Below are 18556 nucleotides of genomic sequence, written 5' to 3'. Positions count from 1 at the left end.
TAGATTGTTTGCAAAGTGAGAACTGGAAGCAAAGAGTAAACAAAGCAAAGTAAAAGTGAAAGTGGAGACGATAGTTGTGAATAGACCCGGGGGGCGTAGTGTTCACTAGTGGCTTCTCTCATGAAAGCAAGTAGACGGTGGGTGAACGAATTACTGTCGAGCAATTGATAGAACTGCGCAAAGTTGTGACGTTATCTATGGAAATGATTGTATCTATAGGCATCACGTCTAAAACAAGTAGACCGATACTTTCTGCATCTATTACTATTACTCCACACGTCGACCGCTATCCAGGATGCATCTAGTGTATTAAGTCCAAAAGAACAGAGTAACGCCTTAAGCAAGATGACATGATGTAGATGAACAATCTCAAATCTATGATGAAAGCCCATCTTGTTACCCTTGATGGAAACAACATGAGGTGTGCCTTAATGCCCCTTCTGTCAGTGGGAAAGGTCACCACACGGTATGAACTCAAAACCAAGCACTTCTCCCATTGCAAGAATCATAGATCTAGTTGGCCAAACAAAACCCAAGACTCGGAGAGACTTTCAAGGATATCAAATCATGCATATAAGAAATCAACAAAGACACAAATATAATTCATAGATAATCTGATCAAAAATCCAGAATTCATCGGATCTTGACAAACACACCACCAAAGAGGATTACATCGGATAGATCTCCATGAAGATCATGGAGAACTTTGTATTGAAGATCCAAGAGAGAGAAGAAGCCATCTAGCTACTAACTACGGACCCGTAGGTCTGAAGTGGACTACTCACGAGTCATTGGAGAGGCGATGATGTTGATGTAGAAGCCCTCCAACTCCAAAGTCCCCTCCGGCAGGGCACCGGGAAGGGTCTCCAAATGAGATCTCGCGGAAACGGAAGCTTGCGGCGGCGGAAAAGTGTTTTCGTGGATGCCCTGATTTTTTCTGGATTTTTAGGGAATTTATAGGCCAAAGAGCTAGGACAGGGGAGCGCCAGGGAGGCCACAAGCCTGGTTGCAGCGGGCCCCCCCTTGGCCGCGGCAACAGGGCTTGTGGGCTCCTTGTGGGCCCCCTTCCTTGGCCCTCAAGCCTCCCGATCTTCTTCTGTTCTGGAAAAATTATTTCGGGGATTTTATTCCGTTTGGAATCCGTTCCAAAATCAGATCTGAAAAGAGTCAAAAACACAGAAAAATAGGAACTCACACATGGCACTGAATTAAAGTTAGTCCCAAAAAAGATATAAAAGGTATACAAAACATCCAAAGTTGACAAGATAACAGCGTGAAACATCCAAATAGATACGTTTGAGACGTATCTGTAAGTGCATCTAGTGCCCCTTAGTGAGTGTACACAGGATCTATAAGTCATTAAGGAGTTTGGTGGTCTGAAGCTTATAGGTTAAGTATCTAATGTGTTTATGAGTGTACACATGATCTATAAGTCATTAAGGAGTTTGAGATATTTGAAGAATATCGACCCCTAAAAATATATGTCTTCAGTTGAAGAAATTGGTCTGAAGCTGAAGAAATGAATCGCGAGGAATCTGCGAGAAATTGATATTCCTCATGAAGATACTGATATTGAGAAGTCCGGTGGTTCCTGAAGAAAATCATTCTGAAGCATTCGAAGCATGAAGATTTAGACTTTCTGTTTTACTTTCTTCGCATTTGAGTAATAGGAACACCATACTGTTAAAGGGGGTCAAAGCAACACTATGGAATGGATTTCCTCATGATGCTCAACCCAAGCCTAATCCTACCAAAAGCCTCAAGTGAGGAATATGAGTGACATGAGGACTCTCACAGTTGAGGGTCCCGACCGTTTCGATAACCACGCCAAGTCACTGGTCTTATCCACTCCAACGGTCATATTATTTAAGGGCATTAGTGTCAAATCATGTCGGGATGCTCCCAAGCTATAAATAGCCACCCCGACAACCACTAGCTGGTTGGCTGCTCCGTTATAAACTGACACTTGTCATAAGAGCAACCCAATTCCTCAGAGCTTTCGAGAGTAATTCATCAGTGAGGAAATACCCCATACACCGAAACCACAAACCAAACCTAGTGATTGAGCATCACTGAAGAAGTTGTTCCTGTGTGGGACTGAAGCCTTTTACCTTTGAGGACTGTGCATCCTCCAGACGGTTAGGCGTCATGGTCTAGAGCTTTCCAGCAGTCAATTGTGGATCGCCGGGTGACCTAGTTTGTGAGGGTTTGGAAGTCTGCCCTGAAGACTTACCACGAGTGTTGGGCGAGGACTGTGTCCTTAGCTCAAGGAGAATACGGTAGGGACTGTGTGTCCCAGGACTGGGTGTCCTTTGGTTTCAATACCAAGCCGCTCCAAACCAGATGTACAACCGTCACAACTGTTGGAACTGGGTCATCAACAACTGTCTTCACTGAGAAACGGGTTCTAATTCCTCAACTCTTTACTTTCCTTGTATTGTGTGTTGATGACTTTCACTGTGACTGTTTGAATAATTTGCTGAAGACTTTCTCTGAATTTCCTCAACCCCAAATTCTTTACGATAGTTAATCATCATCTGTATTCTACGTGCCTGCTTACTGTGCAATCTGTTTTCACATTCTTCACTCTGAAATACTGCTGTTGTGAACGTTTGCACGTCTGATCCTTTACTGTTTCCGCTGTAAGTTAGTCATCTGTGAGGAATTTCCTCAAAAGGAATTTCCTCAGTGATGAAATTCTAAAAATATCCTATTCACCCCCCTCTCACTACTAGGAAAAGGGCTATAGATGATATAGGTACTAATGGCGCACCACACAAGCAGTGCGCCACTACTATATAGTAATGGCGCACCATGTGAGGTGTGCCATTAGTGTGGTGGATACTAATGGTGCACCATACTTTCGGTGCGCCACTACTATATTTTTTTATTTTTATTTTTTTTGCAAAACTACTAATGGCGCACCAGCACCTGGTGCGCCATTAGTAACCTGGTTACTAATGGCGCATCTGTTAGTAGTGCGCCACTGCTATAAAAAAAATTTGGTTTTTTTTGGAAACTACTAATGGCGCACCAAAGCTAGTGCGCCATTAGTAACCAGTGTTACTAATGGCGCATCTGTTGGTGGTGCGCCACTACTATTTTTTTTACAGAACTACTATTGGCGCACCAGAGGAGGTGCGCCATTAGTAACCAGGGTTACTAATGGCGCATATGTAGGTGGTGCGCCATTAGTAACCTGGGACCAGCTAGATATTTTGGACAGCGACCTAGCACACTCACTTTCCCCACTTTCATTCTCTCCACCTCCTCCTCCAAGCTTGTCTCGGGTGCCTCCTCCTCCTCACCTCATTTGCATCATAGATTCACCCAAATTAAGTGGTTAAATTACCTTTTTTTGATAGGTAATTAAGGGGAAAGCTTTTATGTTGTAGATCTACTTTTTTCTCCCTCCAACAACGTGCACATGCACTTTTTATGGCCTAGCTAGATCTACGTATGTTTGTTGTGTTGCATATGTTTGTGGTGTTGCATATATGTTTGTGTTTGCAGGTACCGGTATTTGAAATGTGATAGTTGCCAATATTTTCCCGGAATGTTGATCCATTTCCGTTTCGGCGAGAATTTGGCACTATGCATTCTTTTTTGTCCTATTTTTAGGCAAAGTCATGCCAATTTTTTTTTTGGTTCTAAAATATCGTTTTGCTCTACCCCGTAGGTGACCATGGTCCGCGCGATGACCGAAGGCATCGTGAATAGGTTTTTGAGCTCCGCGAAGGCCGAGATGCTTCAAAAGAACGAGACGGAGATAAGATGTCCGTGTCGAAGATGCAAGCTGAAGAGCCTTATGGACCCGGATTCCGTAAAGGTGCGGGACCACCTGCTCTTGCGTGGTTTCATGGATGGCTATCGGTGGCAAGGTGATGAAGATGATTATGAAGTCGTCCATGGGGGCCGGGAAAGAAATGAGGAAGGGCATGAGTAGGACAACCGCGGCGAGGGCGGGCGAGAAGACGAAGAATATCCAGGACACAGTCATTATGTAGAAGATGCCGGTCATGATGATGAGGAAGATGCCGGAGCAGACGAAGGGCATGATCATGAAGATGAAGATGCCGGAGCAGACGACGATGGACCATCCATTGCCTGGGTGCAGGACCCTCATATTCAAGAGCTGCTTCTCAAGCACACGGATAACGCAAGAGCTGCCGCCCGAGAGAAAGCCAAGCTGGATCAACCGGAGATAGACGCGGTTACTCCATTGTATGAAGGATGCAGGCCCGAGGATACCCGCTTGAAAGTAACGCTCATGGCTCTGGAGATGAAGGTAAAACACAAAATGACCGACGCATGCTTCAACGAGAACATGTCATTCTGGCACGAAGAAAATTGTGTGTCCTCTGGATTTACCACACGTGAAATACCATGTGTGCATGAACAATTGCATCATTTATCGGGACGAGCACGCGGAGTCTACCATATGTCCGGTGTGCGGCGTCAGTCGATACAAGAAGAGGAAAAAAGCTCCTCGAAAAGTGGTGTGGCACTTTCCGATCACTCCTCATTTGCAACGATATTTCGCGGACCCTAAGGTAGCGAGAGTCTGCTTGGTACCCTGCTCAACATGCCAGAGAGGACCAAAGATGGACCGAAAGCAAGGGCAGACTTGAAATCAATGGGCATCAGGGAGGAGCTTCACGCTAATAATGATGATGATGATGATGAGGCGAAGCAGGACACGGAAAGTCGTCGCAACGGCAAAAAGTCCAAGAAGACCGGAAATGACTTCCCTCCCGCGTGCTTCATTCTAAGTCAGGAGGAGATCGATCAGTTTTTCACTTGCCTCGTAGGAGTAAAACTTCCTTACCGTTACGCGGGGAAGAGAAGCACATACCTAGACTCAGCGAAGCAGAAGTTTAGCGGGATGAAGTCTCACGACTGTCACGTGATGATGACGCAGATACTTCCAGTTGCAATCCATGGGATCATGGACGCGCACATCCGCGAAACGCTATTTGGCCTATGCAACTTTTTCGACGTCATCTCTCGGAAGTTGGTTGGCGTGAGGCAACTCAGAAGGCTACAGGAAGAGATCGTGGTGATACTATGCGAGCTTGAGATGTACTTGCCGCCTGCATTCTTCGACGTTATGGTGCATCTGCTGGTCCATATCGTGGAGGATATCATCCAACTCGGGCCGACGTTCCTGCACAGCATGATGCCGTTCGAAAGGATGAATGGTGTCATCAAAGGATACGTTCGCAACATGTCACGTCCAAAGGGAAGCATAGCCAGGGGCTTTCTGACCGAAGAGTGCATCTCCTACTGCACGAATTATCTAGGCATCGAGAACCCCGTTGGTCTGCCCGTCAACAGGCACCTCGGCAGGCTCGCAGGATGGGGTCACCGTGAGGGTCGCCGCGAAATGCATGTCAACTTCGAGGGTCGACTCGCCGACTTTGAAAGAGCAAACCTAGTCGCGCTACAACACATAGACGTGGTCGATCCTTGGGTCGTAGAGCACAAAACCTTCATTGAAAAGACGTACAATGACCGAGGCCAACAGAGGATGGACGGAGATATAATCAAAGAGCCCAACTCATGTTTCACGCGTTGGTTCAAGCAGAAGCTTTTGTCGTACCCTTTACATGAGGATTCTTCCGCGGAAGAACAACTCATATTCGCCTTGTCACAGGGCGCCGAGCACAACCTGATGACGTATGAGGCGTACGATACCAACGGCTACACATTCTACACCGAGGGAAAGGACATGAAGAGCGATGGTTATCAGAACTCCGGGGTAACGATGGAATCCTACACCGGTAACGACAAGGACAGATACTACGGAAGGATCGAGGAGATCTGGGAGCTGAGCTACGCTGGAGAGAAGGTCCCGATGTTCCGTGTCAGATGGGCCAAGAGCGTCATAAAAGAAGACCGGTATTTCACCACCATGGTTGTACCCGAAGCCAAATCCAAGACCGCGGGCGCAAACGTCACCGCAAAAAATGAGCCATGGGTACTGGCTTCCCAAGGGGACCAATGCTTCTTCATTACCGACCCGCCAAAGCCCAGTCGTGTTGTCGTGAGGAGAGGCAAAAGGAAGATCATCGGAATGGATGGAGTCGCCAATGAGCAAGACTTCGACAAGTACGGCGACCCAAAGATGGAACATGACGACGATGATGAAGTACAAGCATACACCACAAGAAGAAGCAGGACCACCCTACCTAAAGGACGTCCGTTCAAGAGAAGAACTCCATTTACGAAAAATAAGGGCAAGAAGATTGTGAACAAATAGCTAGCTAAGATCGATTGTATTTAAATTTGATGATATTTTTTCATATTCAATATGAAAAAATATTGAATATTCATGAGGACACTCGATCTCGATCCCCTCCATCTCGATCGCTACCACCCCTCGCAAGATCGCCCTCGCCGCCGAGCACCCCCCGCACCCTCCCCCACTCCACCGCCGTCGCCGTCGGCATACTTACCACTAGAACACCTATTCACAAGATACTAGGCACTTCTCAAAAAAATACTAGGCACTTCTCAAACCAAGGTGCAACCAGCACAAGAAAACAATGCAAAAAAAATACTAGGCACTAGATGTTGTTGTCAGGCACTAGATATTCATAGGCATCTAATTGCAAACATAAAAAAAATACTAGACATCTACTTGCAAACATAAAAAAAAATTCTAGGCACTTCTCAAACCAAGGTGCAACCAGCACAAGAAAACAATGCATAGTAAAAAAAAGGAAAAAAAAGAGGGGGGGAAGAGGATTCGAACCCGCAACCTCCTGCTAGGAGGCAAAACCCACGGACCACTGCGCTGCTACTTCGGAGGTTAACAACATAGAGAAGGCGCACCTCATATACATGCGCCATTACTACATAAAAAAACATTCTAATGGCGCACCGCTCGGGGTGCGCCATTCCTAAGCCGGGTCGCGCCCTCCTCTCTTCTGCCGCGGCCTCCCCCCTACCCCTTTCCACCAAACAGCAGCTCCCCCACCTTCGTCCACGCAGCCCACGGAGCTCTGGCGGCGCTAGGGTTTGCTCTGCCTCTGCCTCCGCCGGCGCCGCCGCCTCTGCCTCCGCTGCCGCGCTGACCAGGCTCCCTTCCTTCGTCCCCCCAGAGGCGGCTTCCCGCTCCGCGCAGGTACCCTCGTCTCCCCCCTCCCCCTCCCCACGGAACTCTGGTGTTGCTTGAGTTGCTGGGGAGGCCATGAATGCCTGGAGCTCAAGGTTTTGTCTTCTCTTTCTCTACCTGTTTTGGTCGGTAGTATCGGTTTGCCTGCAGCTTTTGTACTACAAACTGGGGTGAAGTTAGCTAGGGTTGAACTCTTTGATGTCACAATGCCGCTCCCGGGTCGTTAGGTTTATCTGCTTGTGATTTCTTGAATTGAGTCTGCGCCTTGTGATTTGATTCCGTTTAGGATGAACCGGCCTATTTCGAGAAGGAAAGCCACCAATTTTGGGGAACCAACAGGGCAAAATAATCAATCACCTCTAAGAAATCCGCGGCGGAAGTTAACGCACAACATCCAAATTGTGTTATTGCAGAACATTTGCTCCCCCTCACCCCGTTCATTTTTGTCCTCCAATTCCTCCACCACCAGGTCGCGATGTTCGTCTTTCTCTTCATGTATCCGTATCTGACAAACAGAGCAGCAACTTTGCATGCTCGCCTGATGTACAGTAGGTACGAAACCGATCCCTAATCCCAATTCCGGCCTCACGTTTCATGAACCAAGAGATGATTTCTTCCACTTCTCTTGTATATAAGTATAAAATCTATGTTGTTATGCTACTGGGCTTTAATTTATAATAATATCCCGGAAATATTTTGATTCATGGGAATACCAAGTCAGTATCATCATCACACTCGTATGCATGCTTTGTAAATTCCATGTTTGCAGATTTATCATTAAAACAAAATTTCTTATACAAATTCAGGTCTTATTCCTTTAATTTCTTCTTGTCGTCTTATAATTCATTAAATCGGCGTCATTGGTATTTGCTGTTGCGGCCTACTGCATGTATATGAATCCTCCCGTTACTTTAATCCTACTATTCATATTTTGACCTTGACCTTCTCTCCATTAACTTTGACCTTGTCTGCACACTCTTATTCCCATTACTTTGACCTCCTCTCCATTTTCTTAGGTTAGGCTATCTATCTGCTGTGTCCTATTTTAGTTAGGTTTTGAAGCAGTTTTTGTTTATCAGGGTTTCTTGCTTTAGTTGCAGTCCTGCTAAGTCTGTAATTAAATAGTCCAAACAAAGTGGCAGGTGATGCTGCAAGGTTATATTTTTTGTGCTGGTTTAGCTTATATTGGTTGGCATGGATGAGTGTTAAGTCACTGAATATTGTTTATGTTTTGATCTTTAGTTGGCTATATATAAGTTTCACCTGCTGGCTCAAGTTTACTTTAATGATGCAAGTTAAATATATATCTACAAGCTAATTTAAACAGAAAACAGTGGCCCATACTAGTGTCAGCTCCTGTGGTATCGCACGCTTGCACAGTTTCGTGACCTCTTTTTCTCTACTTTTGAAATGTTAGTTTGCTCATGTGTATTAATCAAGGTGACAAACAGCATGTTGGAGTAAACTTGTAAGGCACATACTCTTTTGATACTTAGGTGCACGTGAACTTGCAAGAGATGCTCGATATACAAGACCCGATGACCTCATGAATTCTGTTGTTGGAGGGCTAGCAAGTGGAGCTGTTCTTGGCCGAATACAAGGTTGGTCATTATACTCCACGGTCATATGTTGACTTATATTTCTTTTCATACTTAACATCTTTCAATGACTCGCATCTGCAGTTTTCCTCAAGTCAAATTTGACTGTAGTGCTCAATTCCTCCTTGTCCTTATGAATTTGATCTCTACAGTACACCAAGCAAGCTTATATATCTGAAAAACTTAAGTTTATGATATCACACATACTAGCCGATAAAGATGCATATTATATTACTTCGTAAGTAAGAAAAAACGTCTATAGTCAGTCATGTGCGTTTTGGTGGAGCTTGTGCAAATGCTTAGAAGGTTGGTTCTGTGCCAACTAGCTGCATCAGAGATCAGACACGACCAAAATAATTTTTTTCCACATGACCTCGTATAACGGGACTCTCTTATTTTCACACAAGCACGTGTTTTTTTTCAACTATATAAATGCATCCATGTACCAAACATCACAGGGTGAATTTAATCGACACCTTAGGGTTATCTTGTTCTCTATAATCACATGCTGTGTGTCAAGGCAACTATTGAGAAAGTCTGTTTTCTGTATTTTGTGAGATGGAAGATTGCTTATGATAGATACTTTCAAGGTGGGATCCTCCCTTCGATTCAAAGTTTAGTTTACTTCGTAAGCTTGCAAAAACGTCTACATTGTAATCCGTAACTCTTAACTTAGTTTCTCCTAGTACTTATCAATTTTACATGCGTTGTCATACTTAATGCATGCCTAATTTTAACACTAAATCAAGTTCATTAATTTTCAGGTACAGTACTTGGATCAGCGGAAGAGGAGCATCAGCAGCACGGGCAGAGGAGCAGCAGCCGCTAGTTCTTCAGGTACAATGGGGGGACAACAGATATTGCTATCTGAAAAATGAGTTAGCTAGTCATCTAAGTTGAGCTGATTTTGATTTCCGTATGTTATGGGGGGACAACAGATATTGCTATATGTTCATTCTTGAGGGTACAAACTTGCTAAACTATTGATGATTTTTTGTTGGGTGACCTATTTTTGTCCATATGAAAGCAGAGGACCATATGGTCTGTGTCCTTTTCATCCATATGAAAGTAGAGGCACATTGTGGTGCTAGTTTGCTGGGTTTTGTTTCCGACCATCGTGTCGCGATGATTTTGCAGGTACCCCGAGAGGCCCTTGAGTTTGCCAGAATGTCGATTAACTTCCGTTCCGCCAAATTCAGGTACTCCATATGTCCTATTTTCAGCAAAGGTCATGCTGAAATTTTCCGTGAATTTTAGCATGACTTTGCTAAAAATAGGACATATGGGGTACTTGCGACTAATGCATGGGCCGGGGTATCTTAGTACTTAATTAAGTAGGATCAACTGCCCCTTTATTCTTGCTCCATTAAACCATAGGTGGCAATAGAGCCAAGTGATTAGGCCCAACTTAGAATTCTCCTTCCCTTTTCTTGATAGGGTATATTATTAGAAGATACCCATATATATCAGTCAACCTAGGGTGCCTCGGCATCGATAAACCCTAAATGATGAAAACTTAACTTAGCATTTAGGGTGCCTCAGCATCGACAAACCCTAAATTATAAAACCTTGGCTTTTAGGGTGCCTCGGTGTCGATAAAAACCTAAATGATGAAAGCTTAGACTTTTAGGGTGCCTCGGCGTCGACAAACCCTAAATGATAAAATCTTAGCTTTTAGGATGCCTCGGTGTCGACAAACCCTAAATAATGAGACCATAATCTTGTTCCTTGACAATAACCAACTTTTTGACCAAACTTTTTTCCTATTTAGAGCGAAACATGGCCCACAACGATGAGGCCGGCGGTTCGGGCAAGCCATTCTGGGAGCTGTCCCAGGAGATGGAGGAAGAACCTCACCGCTATGAGGACGCCGCGGAAGACACCGATCCCAAGTACACAACCCCTAGTGGCGTCGGGGATGACACCACTGATGGTGCCGCCGAGGATGCCACCACTGATGATGGCAGCGCACGCACAGATGGCAGCCAATCGAAGAGGCAACGGAAGGACCGGCTCCCGAACTTGCTCAGCACCGTAAAGGAGGAATTTACTGAAGTGAACTCCGATGGGTATCCAACGGCGCCCAAAGAAATAGTGAAGGCGTACGCGGTTCAGCTCGGGTGCATTCTCCGGAGCACTCTCTCGATCAACACCGAGAACCTAAGGCATAAGGACCGAGGGAATTTGCGCAACCTCCTCTTCACGAAGCTGCACGAACGATACAAGTTCCCCGGTGACGTCGCAAACACACGCCTCTCAAGGAATAAAGTGAACAGTGCCGCCCTCACGAAGATGAGCAAGGCCCTGTCTACTTGGAGAAGTGTGGTGAAGAGAATGATTGACAAAGGTGATAGTTATGAGAAGATCAAGGCGAAAAATCCTTCGATCAGCGAAGATGACTACAAGGAGTTCAAGATCAAGTGCGAGAGCAAGGCAACCGCGGAATCAAGTAAGTGAGGGAAAGAAATGCGGGAGTTGAACTTAGGGGTCCACCAACTCGGTCCCAGCGGTTACAGAGTGGCGGAACCTATATGGGACAAGGAGGACGTGGAGCGTGCCGAGCAAGGCCTACCACCCTGCTTCGAGAAATACGGTGACAAGCAGACCAGGAACTATGTCAGGGCCCGGTACAAGGTGGACCCAGTAACAAAGGAGCTTACCACGGATGCGAAGACCAGGGCGCTTGAGCGTGTTCTGGTAAGGAATACACCCCACGTAATTAGCTCCATATGGTTGCATTCTAATTAATGAAGCCAAATTTCTAAATGGTTCATTCCTTCTGCAGGACACTGAAAGCAGTAGCGCGGGGTCGTCTCAGAGCTCCCATTGGGACACCAATTTAAATAGGGCATTTAACATAATGAAAAACAAGGATAAGTCCAGTAAGCCGTCATCAGCTTGTCGTGTGGCCGGCAAAGGCTTGTCCACGAAATGGTCGTCATACTATAACGCTGGTGGGCGAAAGGAGAGAAATACCAACTTGGTAAGCCAGTCGCGCGAGGTTGAAGAACTCAAGGCAAAAGTGGCGCGGATTCCGGAGATGGTCTAAGAGCTAGTGCAACACCAAGTGGGAGGGGTGATCACCGCCATTGTGCCTACCTTGATTGAGGGGCTGCACGCGTGGATTGCGGGCAGCCAACAGGGGCCGCCCCCGATTCCCAGCTTCACGGCCAGCAACTCGCACAACATGCAGGCGACGCCATTGGTGTCTCCGGCACCGGCCGGCACCTCGGCAACAAGCGGCCCCTCCGTCACTTGCACGCCCGCCGTAGGCGATGCCTCGACATTAGCCAAGCTCGACGCCATCACGGTAACTAAGCCTCTCTCGGCCGATGACTTCATCTCCTTGCCTTTGACTGGGCATCCCCTGACGCCCTACATGTTTTCGCAGGGCGCCGGCGCCGACGTTCCATGCACTCTCCTGCACTTCATGGGCGGCGAGTTGATCGATGTCGCCAAGGGCAGAATCGTTCAACCGGGCAACCCCATGTTCCACGGTAAACCGATGCCACCCACCACGTATAGGGTTCAACTGGTTCGGGTGCTGCCAGGCTGCGACGACTTGTTACCTCCGTTCCACCCCACTGGGGCCGACATAGATGATGTGATGACTCTCAGCGCCTGCTTAAGCTGGCCCTTGCTTTGGCCGAAGAGCCAGATTTGTTTGGGGGCGGGGAAACCACCCCACAGACAACACCGCCAGTCGTGCCGGCGCCAAGCCATGGCAAGACCGCTGCAACGCTACCAGACATGCATATGGCACAGGATCTGGACATGCATATGGCACAGGTTCCGGACGACGACGATGGTACATTTACCAAGGTCGATGAGTACTTTGCCGAACATGGGTACGGTGAGGAATTCTTGGGGCCTCCTTCTCAAGAACCCAACCCTGCAAAAGACGACCGCGATGTAGCTGGTACCGCGGAGAAACCCAATTGCAACAGGCGTTGTCTGGCGTTTAGTTTTGAGGAGACGCCTCCAGCTGCCGCCTTCACCGAGCCTCAGATAGCCGAGGTGCGAAATATTATCAGCCCCAACACACTCAAGAAGGTGGTCTCTGAGCAGATGAACTGGATCCCATTACATCAGCAGAAGAAGGGACGAAAAACAAAGACTAACAAGGGTGCGAGCCAGCCGGCACTGAGTACGATCCGTGCTCTACGGGCCACTTTCACCTAAGGATATCTCGAGGAGGGTGCATGTGGCGGGTAGGCCGATGCTACCGACTAATCTGCTCAATGCTGCAACCGGTGCTATGCGGAGTCTACATGATAGTGTTCTTTGTTTGGAGAAGCGGCGTCTCTCCGAGAATAATGTGGAATACCCGGTTTTCGTGGCCAAGGTGCCAGAGGGCAAGGGCTTTGTCGATAGCGCCATCGGGGGTATGATCGTCCTGCGGTTTGCTGACATCTTCGCTATGTTTAACCTTCATCCACTGCACTACACCTTCGTTCGGCTATTTTCGCTGAGTATGGAGATGCGGATCATTAGAGACAAGACCCCGGACCTAGTGATAGTCGACCCCTTCCATATGCGTGCCAAGATCTTGGGCAGCGTTGGGGACCGGCAAGTCGCGAGTTCATACCTCAAAGGCGTCATTCTGGCAAACTCAGAAAAGGATAACTTCCTCGTGCCTTACTTTCCCTGGTAAGTTATCCCCTCATCGCCACGTAACATATGATTTCTTAGATTTTGATCGTCCTTTTTTTTCTAACATTCCGTGTTTTGTGCAGTGACACACGTTGCACACTCATTCTCTTAAGCCTGAAATATTCCACAGCCACGTATTTCGACTCGGACCGTCAGTCAAAAAAAGACTACACAAATATCAAGAAAGTTCTTGATGAAGCTCTTCCCGGCTACGCCATATCTGGAGGCACCTTCAGCAGGACAAGTCTCAGGCACGGCAAGCACGTGTTCACCCACAATACGACGTTCGCCTGCGTCAAGCAGCCACCTGGGAGTCAGAAGGATGCCTACTACGCCCTCCATCACATGCGGGCGATCATACAGGACAGTAATCACCTTCGGCTACCAAATAATCTCAAAGATTGGGCCACACGCTTGTCGGCAATCCAGGATGCGGACATCAGACAAGTATTCTTTCGCATCTAGTCAGAGTTTGCGGAAATCATCCATCAAGATGTCCTTCGTACCTCGGGGCAGTTCTACCTCAGATCTCCGTTGTGCAATAGTGAGATAGATACAATGCTACAAATGCAGGCTGACAACGACCGCAATTTCATGACCATCACGAAAGACGGCGGCCTCATCCACGTTCCCGTGAATCGCTACTAATTCATGTTGCAATATTAAACTTTAATGAACTGGTATGTCTCTTTGGTTTGGACAGTCGTTCAACTTATATATAATCGATGATATTTATCAGTAGGACCATGAATCGTGCTGTTATAGTTGTAATATTAAACTTTAATGAACTTGTATGTCTCTGTGAATTGGTACTAACGTTTTGTTTGGCTAGTGCATAGAGATGCCGTCGTATGTCGTGTACAAGGGTAAGGTTCCCGGAGTCTACGACGACTGGGAGGAGTGTCGGAGACAGGTTCACCGATTCAGCGGTAACAGTTACAAAGGGTACACCACAAAGGGCGGAGGCGGAAGTTAGATACGCGCGCTATCTAGCGGGAGAGAGGAGGGAGCGTTGGAGGAACCGGATGAAGACCGGTTTCATTGCGATTATGCTCATTGTGATGACCGCATCTCTCTTCTATATGTGATGGTAGTTTAGATGGTCGATATATCGACTTGTAATGTGAAGACAAACTCGCTACTCGCGGTCTCGAGACTTGTAATGTTCTAACTTTGTTCGGTATTTTAAATTCGGAGACTAATATGATGAATTGTATTCGGAGACTAATCTTCTATTGTATTCGATAAATCTGTTGTTTATATGTTGTGCTATCTATATTCTGTGCAATAATATATTTTGTAATATGTGCAAATATCAGAAAAAATAAAATAAATACCTAATATTCATACTAGTGGCGCATCACTCAGCACACTAGTGCGCCATTAGTAAGCCAGAGCATATGGGTAAATATGGCCCTGGGAGGCATACTAATGGCGAACCATAAGCTATACTAATGGCGCACCAGGATATATACTAATGGCGCACCAGTATCTATACTAATGGCGCACCGGGATCTATACTAATGGCGCACCAGGATATATACTAATGGCGCACTACCTGGTGCGCCATTAGTATACCAGATACTAATGGCGCACCATGAGCAATACTAATGGCGCACTACCTGGTGCGCCATTAGTATACCAGATACTAATGGCGCACTTGTAGTGCGCCATTAGTAAAAAAATCTAATGGCGTGATGCTAGTGGCGCTCCTATAGTGCGCCATTAGTAGCAAAAAATGGTGCGCCATTAGCAAGCCTTTTCCTAGTAGTGTCTAGTCGATATAACACACTTTCAATTGGTATTAGAGCAAGGTACTCACTTGTTCTTTGTGATTTTGGTTTAACCACCTGGAGTTTTAGTTATGTCGACTGCAGGCATGTTTAAGGTGACTGCAGCATGTCCTACCTACGAAGGAAAGAACTTTCCCTTCTGGAAGAACAAAATGCAAATGCATCTACAAGATATTGATAATGATCTCTGGTATATTGTGGAAAATGGCGTCCCCATCATCTCTGCGAGTGTCACTACGGCTGATGTGAAGAAATTCAAGCAACTCGATTCTCAAGCGAAGAACATCATCTGTGGTCATCTGAGCCCAGGCCAGTTTGGAAGAGTAAGTGCTTTGGGCTCTGCAACACTCATCTGGGAGAGACTGTGCAAGGTAAATGAAGGAGTATCAACCCAGCGTGACTCTCGTGTTGATATTCTTCGCAATCTCTTAAATCGCTTCAAGAGACATGACAATGAAAGCTGCCAATACACCTTTGATCGCCTCACTAACATATCAAATGAACTGCAAGCACTGGGAGCTCGAGACATCACTGATCACGAAGTTGTGAAGAAACTGCTGAGATCTTTGAATTCTTCATTTGATACTTTAGTTCTGATGATTCAAGAAAGACCAGATTACAAGATGCTTGATCCAGCTGATATACTAGAAAGGCTAAATACTCATGAATTCCAGCTAGAAGAAAAGAGAGATCTATATGGACCAAGTTATTCCAGACGACGTGCACTGAAGGCTAGAGCAATTTCCTCATCTGAAGACGAAGACACAGATGACAGCATTTGTGACCCTGAAGAATTTGGACAGGAGCTTGCAATGCTCGTGAGGAAATTTCAAATATTTACACGACGTGGTCAGTTCGGTAAATCTTCAAGAAGAGACATGAGGAAATCAGAATCTTCATTTGAGGACTACAAGAAACGAACCTGTCACAAGTGCAAGAAATCAGGTCATTACATTGCTGATTGTCCCCGTTGGGGAAAGGAATCAAAGAAGAAGAAATACAAGGATGACAGTTCCGATGACTCGAAGAAGAAGAAGAAATCTTCAAAATCCTCATCTTCAAAGCCCTCATCGCACAAGAAGACTAGTTTTAGAAAGGCTCGGGCACTTATTGGCAAGGAAATGGACTCTGAGGCAGAATCAGAGGAATGTGATGAAGAAGAGGGTTCTGATGAAGACTCAGAATCCGGACAGGCTAGTGTTGCACTAGCAGCCACTTTCGTCAGCAAGTCAATCTTCAATCTTGAAGAAAATGATTGCACCATCCATACTGATGACTATGCCGATGACTTCGCTCCAACCTATTGCTTCATGGCAAAAGGTTCAAAGGTATCAAATAATGCCTCCTCCTCCGATTCAAGTGACTGTGAACCTAATGATTATAAGAAACCCAGTTACAGTAAACTTGCTATCATTGCCACTAAACAACAAACTGCTCTTGAAAAGCTTCAGAAACTGCTAGACAAAAGTGATGATCTGTTGAATGACGAAATGAACCTTATCCAAATACTCACTTTTGACATGAAAAGTCTTCAGTCTAGATTTGATAATCTTCAGGATCGTTATGATACACTCCTCACTGATCATGAGAAGCTTTCCTATGAATTTATTCAAAGGAAGCTTGATCTTGAGAAGCTGAGGATGTCTCATGATGATCTTCGTATGGAAAATGATTCATTACTAGCTCAACAGATCATCGCTAGTCAAGTTGAATTTATTCCTCCATGTCTTAAATGCATTGAACGCAAAACTGCTAATTCCTCACCAGAATCATCAAATGCTACCATTGCTACCAATTCTTCAACTGCACCTGTTGTGTCTATTTCCTCACTTGAGGAAAACACAAATGTTACTGATGAAAATGCAGGGTTGAAGGAATTGTACGTGACAGGCATGTACAAAATCCTCAAAGGACATCAAACCCTTTGTGATGTGCTCAAAAAGCAGATCTTGAATAGGAACCCGAGGAAAGAAGGAATTGCCTTTGAGAGGAAATTAGATGCTGATGGATCTTATTTGAAACCTGAGCAGTATCCCAAAACCTCATGGGTTGCTGCTACCGGGCCTCCTTTTGATCCATCTAATCTAACTGGCTTTTCATGTGAATTATCCTATTCCTCGGATGAGTCATTTGATTCCAACTATAAACTGTTCAAAAATCAATCTGGTGAAGTATTTGCTCAATATGTTGGAACTAACTGCAGGAATGGCACTCCCCTGAGGAAAATCTAGGTTCCCAAAAGCTGTCTTGAAAATCTTCAGGTGAATGTCCTCATGACACCACCACGGAAGAATCTGAACCCAGATCAAATTCCTCAGGAGGACCAAAGTCTTCAAGAGGATCAAAATCCTCAGCTGGTCAAAACTATGCTCATGCCCGTGCTTATGCGTCTAACATGCAGGGAAACTATAAGGAATATGAATATGAGCGTTACTCCTCAAATCATTATGTTCATAAATCCTCAAACCAGTTCTCTCCATATTCATATGAGTACTTTAATCCCCCTACTGTTAAGAGAAGTGCATTAGCTTCAATGCCACCTTTCTCATATGGTGCTCGCAGGATGATGAACGCTTTGCCACCCCTTCAGATGTGGGTGGTGAAGAAATCAAACTAATCACTTCTGCAGGTCAGGTCTCCAGATGAAAATCATCATCTGAAGAATTTGCTGGAGACCTGAAGAAAGGCTTGATAGGACGCAAGGTAATGATTGATGAAATAGAAATATTTCACACGTCCTTACATTTCTGTTATGATGAAATTACTGATCTGATGAAATTAGTATCATATTCTTCAAATCTGAAGCATATGAGATGGTAAGCTGTACTAATTCATCTGTAGGATGACAAACCCAAAAATACTGAGTGGGTTCTCGATAGTGGCTGCACACATCACATGACTGGTGATAAAAGCTTACTGATGAACATGCCACTAACTCCATTACCTCTGAAGCAAATCACATATGCTGATAAAGGTAAAAGCAAGGTATTGGGACTTGGCAAAGTGGCTATTTCCAAGGATAGGCATATGGACAAAGTGATGCTTGTTGAATCCCTTGGTTTTAACCTTATGTCAGTCTCAATGCTTTGTGATCTTGATATGATTGTTATCTTTGGTAGATATATATGTGTAGTCATCATGAAATCTGACAGATCCAAAGTCTTCGAAGGTGTAAGAAGAGGGGATTTGTACATTGTTGATTTCTCTACAGGTCCTCAACCAGCCACTTGCTTACTAGCAGAAACCTCAGAAGGATGGCCGTGGCACCGAAGACTAGGTCATGCAGGCATGAGGAATTTGCACACGCCCGTGAAGAAGAAGCATGTCATCGGCATCGAATCAGTCAAATTCCTCAAGGATCATCTCTGCGGTGCTTGTGAATCTGGGAAAAT

Source organism: Hordeum vulgare, chromosome 6H, assembly GCF_904849725.1.
Source record: "Hordeum vulgare subsp. vulgare chromosome 6H, MorexV3_pseudomolecules_assembly, whole genome shotgun sequence".
NCBI classification, from domain to species: domain Eukaryota; kingdom Viridiplantae; phylum Streptophyta; class Magnoliopsida; order Poales; family Poaceae; genus Hordeum; species Hordeum vulgare.
This window is presented reverse-complemented; position numbering follows the sequence as displayed.